The 7,794-nt window shown below is 37.5% G+C and overlaps 1 non-coding gene across 1 annotated transcript; it reads left to right on the plus strand.

The window, feature by feature from the left end:
• The first annotated feature begins 224 nt into the window (after positions 1-224).
• LOC125584768 lies at positions 225-331 on the plus strand. The gene has a single exon (XR_007321677.1). It is a non-coding gene; the product is annotated as a small nucleolar RNA R71 (small nucleolar RNA).
• The last annotated feature ends 7,463 nt before the right edge of the window (positions 332-7,794 follow it).

Consider the following 7,794-nt stretch of genomic DNA (forward strand, 5'->3'; position numbering starts at 1 on the left):
TGGCATTCAACTCATCTATCTTCTTGGATTCATAACCAACACCCTTCTGGCTGGTATCAAACCTTGACTTGCGGTTTGCTTTGCTGGATGACAGGTTGTTCAACAAGGTGTAAGCTTCTTCAACAGTCTTGGTCATGAAATCACCATTACTTGCTGTGTCCATGGCATCTTGACTCTCTTCATGAACTCCATTATAGAAAATGTTCAGCAAACTCACATCAGTGTAGCCATGGTGAGGGCAGTCCTGTGTGTACTCCTTGAAACGCTCCCAAGCCTCATGAAAGCTTTCTGAATCAAGTTGCTGAAAGCTTCCAATTCTGCTTCTCAGATATGTGGACCTTGACTTGGTGAAGAAATGCTGTAGAAAAGCAGCTCTTGTCTCTTCCCATGTAGTAAGAGATCCTGGAGGGATGGACTTTAACCATCTGATAGCTTTATCAGCTAAGGAAAACGGGAACAACCTGCATTTCAAAGCGCCTTGAGGAACTCCATTATGTCTGCTGGTGTCACAGACTCGCTCAAAATGCTCCAAGTGATACATCGGGTCCTCAGACGGGTTTCCATGAAACGGATTTTTCTCCACCAAATTAATGAGACCAGTCTTGATCTCAAAGTCTCTTCTCTCAATGGGAGGTGGGCGAATCCCAGAACGATCGGCATAGAATGCATCTGGTGTATCATAATGTGCAAGCGTCATCCTAGGCATGCCATAGTCTCCAGCCTGTTGTCTTGCAGCTACACCAGCCTGCTGATTATCACCAGCATTGTTGCCTTCTCGTTCATTTACAGGAATTGGATTTTGCGGGTTGTCCTGAAATTGGTCTTCTTGGTGTTCAGCCATTTCAACCTCTTCAGCGGACTCAAGTCTTTTCTTTTTCACTTGTCTCTCTAGGCGGCCGAGCTCTAACTCCAAAGGTATTAAATTCGATGATCCTTTGCTTCTAGTATGAAATCCGCTCATTCACCTGAAAACACAAACAGAAAGAGAAAGACAGAAACATTAGACAAAATAAAGAAAATGCTATAGTCTTAAACTGATCATTAACTCTAGGGTGACCAAATGGTCCCCGGCAACGGCGCCAAAAACTTGATGTCTCGAGTTTTAACCCGATTATCTAACTGCAAGTGCACAGTAAAGTACGCAGTAGTAATACGGGATCGAATCCACAGGGACCGATGATCACACGTAGAGTTGCAGACAAGTTAATAGCTACAGCGAATCAAAATATATTTTTGATGGTTTTTATTTAATTTTCTCTAGTGTCACAAAGCATAAACAAGCATGTAAAAAGATGATTTAAACGATTTGAAAACTATTTTAAAACAAACGTTGGGCATTGGGAATTCTCAGGGATTTCTTTTTAATCAAGATACAATTAATGGAAGACACAGGGATATATTAAGAACCGTCTAGAACTCAAACACGATATTAGAATTAACCTACTTCCGTAGCGCTAATTCTCTATGTTATAGAAATCTCCACACTAACTTCCGCTGAGTTTCAATTTCTAAACAAGCATTAAGAACAGGTTCAATATGTTCACAAAGCGCAATAACATCAACTTCCGAGGGTTAAGGACACTTTGCTCATCTAAAGTATTTTCGGAAGTTCAAACAATCACTTTCGGTGCATCAAACAATCTGAAATCATGAACTAAGTGATCAATTCAGTTCAAGCAGTAAGAAATCCATTAGATGAAGAACCAAAACGTAATCCCTTAGTCTACACACGTTTTATGGATCAAAACATCAAGAAATCCCCTATGAGAACCCCTAAACCCAACTAGATGACTACTCACACATAACTAAGCAAGAACAAAACGATTTTGATGAAGAAAACATGATAAGATTGTATTAAAACAGAGTAAAGGTTCAGAAGATCTTCTCCAAATGGTTTTGAGATGAACTCCTTTACAAATCTTCACAAATCACACCAAAACAAGTACAAAACACTCAAATCTTCTCTCTAGAACTTGTAAATCTCCTCCTTGGTCGCCCCTGGTCTTTTTTGAGTCTCAAAGGTCGAGTTCTTTTCTGAATTATTGAGGGGAGTGGGTAAAAAGGAGTGAAAAGCTCGTTTGTGCGTGTGGAGCCCGTAGAGCCTGAGATCGGTCGATCCACATAGACCAGATCGGTCGATTTAGTGCATGAAAGCATAGGATCGGTCGATCCACGTTGACCGGATCGGTCGATCCCACGTCCTGTGCGATCAATACTTCATTCGGTCCATTGTTCGGTCTATCTTGCTTCTGAATAAATCCCGAATGCGTTCTTTTCTTTCAAGCTATCTAGTAACCTGCATATTACACTTAAGAACACCAAAACGCATCAAATAGACCAAAACATTAATTAAAACCGACCATTTAATTGCTCCAAAACGAGTTTAAAACCGTTTAAAACACGGAATATCAAACATCGAAGCAGACAGTTGATGTTTTGAGGAGAAGGGACAAGACTTTACAGTCTCAGATTCATTCACTTAAAGCTGAGATTGATGACTTTCAAACGGAGGCTTAGTTCTTTGCTAACACTGCTTCAGAAGCAGCGGTATGTTTCTTCTGTTGGTGCTTTATCCTTTTTAGTTCTGCATATGCATCTTAAGTGGTGTTTCTTTAATAGGAAGGAGTTCTTGAGATTAGCTCGATGTGGAGGAGAGCGAGCTCGATGTTGTGAATGGTCTTGGAGATAAAACAGACGACAATAGGATTGGATATGAGGAATCTGTTCTTGAGAAGCCACAATATCTCAAAAAAGGTTAGCTTTATAATCCAAAAGCAGTTCAAATATAAGAAAAGTTGACTTCATTGTTGAATTAAGATTGAATAATCTTCCATTCTCTAACCAACATCTGATCTTCTTTTATTACCAGAGGATCAATCACGGGGCGGAATCCCCCAGCAAAACGCTGAAACATTGAGAGACACATTGATACAGCTTGGGAATATGGTGCTAGAATGAATCAATCAGTTTTATATTTCATTCTTCCGTTGATGGTGCAGGGTGGTTATAGGCACATTGATACAGCTTCAGAATATGGTGATCAGAATGAGGTCTCTCTCTCTCTCTCTCTCTCTCTCTCTCTCTCTCTCTCTCTCTCTTCTTGTTCTGTCTGAAAGTTTCTAGTCTAGATGTAAAAAATAATCCTTAACTCTTGTACAAGGTCGATCAAGGGATGAAGAGGGCTATGCACGCTGGTCTTGAGAGAAGGGACCTCTTCGTGACCTCCAAGCTTTGGTAAAACACCCATTCATTTCTTTTACTACTACTTCACTCTTTTCGGCTCATTGTTTTTTTTAACTGATACATGTGCGTAAGTATAGGTGTACAGAGTTGTCCCCTGAGAGAGTGCGTCCTGCTCTGCAAAATACCCTTCAGGAGCTTCAGTTAGACTACCTTGATCTTTACCTGGTATGTTTGTTATTCCATAGATTACTAAATCAAGTTGTATACTTTTTTTCTTTATAGTCTTTTACAATTCAAGTATATGTGCAGATACACTGGCCTTTCAGGCTAAGAGAAGGAGCGAGTAAGCCACCAAAGGCAGGGGACGTCCTTGAGTTTGACATGGAAGGTGTTTGGAGAGAAATGGAGAAGCTTGTCAAGGACAATCTTGTCAGGAGCATTGGCGTTTGTAACTTCACCATCACTAAGCTCAATAAGCTTCTAGCCTTCGCTGATTTGATCCCTTCCGTTTTCCAGGTTTTGTATCAATCTTTAAATCAATCATCATCATGTTCTACTTACACACTCATAATGATAGAAACCAACACACACGGCAAAATGCAGGTATGTCTCTACCATACGACACTCACAATGCTGAAAATATGATTCTTACTGCATGTGTTTGTTTGTTTATGTATATGTAAGTGTTGGAATGAAAAACTTTATAAAGATGGAGAAAGTGTTTAAGTGTTTGAAGAGAAAGAAGCTTTGTGACGAAGAAAGATTTTATAACTTAGAAGAGGACTCTTATTATTACTTGAATGTTTGTTACAAACTTGATTATTTCTTGGTGATACAAAATGAGAAGAGAGTGGAGGTATTTATAGCCTCCAAAGTACAAAATATCTTACATATTTTAATCCAAAATCTAGAAAATTCTACTAAAATATCTAGATAATCTTGGGAAAATGGGCATTTAATTCCCGAAGTATTTGAAATTGGCAGTTTTAATACTCAAGTATTGTTTGCGCATATTTATTCCTCAACTAATAGTTGACTGCGCAAAATTGGAAACAAAATAGTCAACGGTTAACTGATGAACGGAAAATAACGGTTTCCGTCAACTTTTTAACGGTAGAATATTCTAATCATGATTTTACACAGTCAATGATTAATTGGGGAATAAATATGCGCATATAATACTTGAATATTTAATTTTCCGATTGAAAATACTTGAGGAATTAAAAACTCATTTTTTTCTTTATATTTTGTATAAGATTAAAAGTCACTAACATCAATCCCTTTAAAAAACACATAAGTAAAAATATTTTCAAGTTAAATAAAATCATTATACGAGATATTTACCTTTATAAATAGATTGTTGATTTTTTACAATGACATATAAAATAATACAAAATAATTACAGTTACATCGTATTGTTGATGTACTTCATGTTTAAATCACTTTAGATGATTTTTAAAATAATTCATAGTTAGAAAGGTTCATAATTTGAAATAATATACAAGATATTTAATCCCGGAAAAAGATTTATTTAGTTTATAAAAGCATAAAAAATAACATAAGATAATTACATTTGCATTTTATTGCTGATATACAATATATGAATGTGTAAAGTACATATAATTACATATGATCATCTAAAGTAGAGATCCAATGTACAACATATAATTGTCTAATAGATAAAACTCTCATATATTGGTTATATCTAACTTGAGAATATTTCAAATTATGATTTTATAAAAAAAAAGAGTGTTGTTTTTAATTCCTTAAGTATTTTTAATCGGCAAATTAAATATTCAAGTACTATATGCGCATATTTGTTCTCCAACTAATCATTGACTGCGCAAAATCATGATTAAAATATTCCACCGTTAAAAAGTTGACGGAAACTGTTATTTTTCCGTTCATCAGTTAACAGTTGACTATTTTGTTCTCAATTTTGCGCAGTCAACTATTAGTTGGGGAATAAGTATGCACAAGCAATACTTGAGTATTAAAACTGCCGATTTTAAATACTTCGGGAATTAAATGCTCATTTTCCGAGATAATCTTATCCTAATTATCTAGATAATTCTACCAAAATATCTAGATTTTTTTATCTTATGGAGGTGGAGATTTTTCTAGACACTTTCTAGAATTTAGGTTGGGCTAAACATGATTAGTGAGTTGTTAGTCCAATAATATGATCCAAATCAAGTTTACTTTTCAACACCCCCTCTTAAACTTGGTTTGGTTACTCCGAGTAAGCTCCTCATCTTGATAAAGTCTTCTCGCTTGAGTGGTTTGGTGAAGATATCAGCTACTTGATCATTTGTCTTCACATACTCTAACTGCATATCCATCTTGGTAACACATTCTCTAATGTAGTGATAACGAGTATCGATGTGCTTACTCCGATCATGGAAGACTGGATTCTTCGCCAATGCTATTGCCGACTTGTTATCTACAAAGATCTTCGTTGGCTCCTCTTGTGGTAGGTTCAACTCCTTTAGCAAGTTTCGTAACCAAATAGCATGACAAACACATGAAGTAGCTGCCACATACTCCGCTTCACAAGTAGAAAGAGTGACAATTGGTTGTTTCCTTGACATCCATGTGAAAGCGGTTTCTCCAATGAAAAACACGAAGCCACTTGTGCTTTTCCGGTCATCTACATCTCCACCCCAATCGCTATCGCTATATCCAATAAGCCTGTAATCTTCAGAGATAGAGTAGTACAAGCCAAAGTTGATAGTACATTTGATATAGCGTAGGATCCTCTTAGCTGCCTTGAAATGAGTTGTTGTTGGATGCTCCATGTATCGACTCACAACTCCAACTGCGTGTAGAATGTCGGGCCTTGTGCACGTTAGATAGCGTAAGCTTCCAACTAGACTCTTAAAGAGTGTTGGATCCACACTCTCTCCTTCTTCTTTCTTTGATAACTTGACTCCACATTCCATTGGCGTGCAAACTAGATTTGAGTCATCCATCTTGAACTTCTTAAGCACCTCTTTAGTATAGTCTTCTTGAGTAATGAAGATTCCATTTTCTTCTTGCTTTACTTCAATGCCAAGGTAGTATGACATCAATCCAATATCGGTCATCTCGAACTCTTTTGTCATCTCCACCTTGAAATCTTCAAACATAATCGGATTGTTGCAAGTGAATATTAAGTCATCAACATATAAGCATGCAATCAATATATCATTGTTTTGAGTTTTGATATAAAGTGCATGCTCATATGGACACTTGATGAAGCTTTTCTCCTTGGAGTACTTATCAATCCGAGTGTTCCATGCTCTTGGTGCTTGCTTTAATCCATAAAGCGCCTTCTTCAGCCTTAAGACTTTGTCTTCTTCTCCTTTGAGTATGTAGCCTTGTGGTTGCTCAATGTAGACTTCTTCCTCAAGGTCTCCATTTAAGAAGGCTGATTTTACATCCATTTGATGTATCCTCCAACTCTATTGGGCTGCCAATGAAATGATTAGTCTAACCGTTTCTAAGCGAGCAACTGGATCAAATACCTCATCATAGTCGATCCCGGCTCTTTGACTATAGCCTTTTGCCACCTATCTTGCCTTGTACCTTTCAACTTCTCCTTTAGAGTTCTTCTTTGCCTTGTACACCCACTTCACACCAATTTCTTTGTGTCCATTTGGAAGTGAAGCTAACTCCCATGTATCATTCTTTTGAATCGACTTGATTTCCTCATCCATTGCACTTCTCCATGACTTCTTTTCTTGGGCTTCTTCAAAGTTCATAGGCTTACAATCCGCAAATAGACAAAATAGAGTAAGATTGTCTTGATTTTCGGTTACCTCGTAGATGTCTTGTAGGCTTCTAAAATGCAGAGTCCTTTCACTTGAGCTTTCATCTCCTTGAGAACTTGTTGTTGGTGAAGTTGGTGGTGTAGCTGGCTCTTCTCTCGGTTGCTCCACATTCTCTTCTTCAAAGGATGAAAAGTAGTTGTAGTCTTCATTATTTGATCTCCACTCTCATTCTCCTTCTTCGTCAAAGATGACATTCCGACTAATGATTGTCTTCTTTGTTTCAGGATTGTAAAGCTTTTAGCCTTTGGAGTTAGCGTTATACCCAATGAAGATGTACTTCTCACTTTTATCATCTAGTTTGCTCCGTTTCTCGTCTGGAACATGAACGTGAGCAATGCTTCCAAAGACTCTTAGGTGTGAGACTCCGGGCTTCCTTCCGCTCCAAGCTTCTTGTGGTGTCTTTTCTAAAACACTCTTTGTTGGAGAACGGTTTGATATATAAACCGCACAAGCAACTGGTTCTGCCCACAACTCCTTTGGCAGCTTCTTACTCTTGAGCATGCTTCTTGTCATCTCAAGTATTGTCTTATTCTTTCTTTCCACTACTCCATTTTGTTGAGGGGTTCTTGGCACCGTCAACTGTCTTCGGATGCCATTATCTTCACAATATTTCAGAAACTCATTGGACATAAATTCTCCTCCTCGATCTGATCTCATGGACTTGATCTTAAGACAACTTTCCTTCTCAACATGGGCTTTAAACTTTTTGAAATTTTCAAACACTTCTGATTTTTGTTTTAAAAAGTAAACCCATGTGTTTTCTTGAAAAGTCATCAATAAAGAGAAGGAAGTAGTTACT

This window comes from Brassica napus, chromosome C3, assembly GCF_020379485.1.
Source record: "Brassica napus cultivar Da-Ae chromosome C3, Da-Ae, whole genome shotgun sequence".
NCBI lineage: Eukaryota > Viridiplantae > Streptophyta > Magnoliopsida > Brassicales > Brassicaceae > Brassica > Brassica napus.